Genomic DNA, 264 nt, shown 5'->3' on the forward strand with positions numbered 1-264 from the left:
GAAGATATAAATGTTTTATCTCCTCGCAGTCAGACACTTCATGGTAATGGTCAAAGTGGCAAACGCAGGACGAGGATTCTGTGCCTCAGGAGGTGAGGCCATGGCCTTGCTCGGGTCATCGGTTCATTCTCTGCTTGTTCTGTTCTTCGTGATGAAGAGAGAAGAACAGGTTTTGAGAAAAATAATAGTCTTGTGCTTTGATTTGATATTTATGTCACGATGTTCAGAGGGTAGGTTTTTGTTATTTGGCATATTAGTAAATTC

This window comes from Penaeus monodon, chromosome 29 (assembly GCF_015228065.2).
Source record: "Penaeus monodon isolate SGIC_2016 chromosome 29, NSTDA_Pmon_1, whole genome shotgun sequence".
In the NCBI taxonomy this organism is placed as follows: domain Eukaryota; kingdom Metazoa; phylum Arthropoda; class Malacostraca; order Decapoda; family Penaeidae; genus Penaeus; species Penaeus monodon.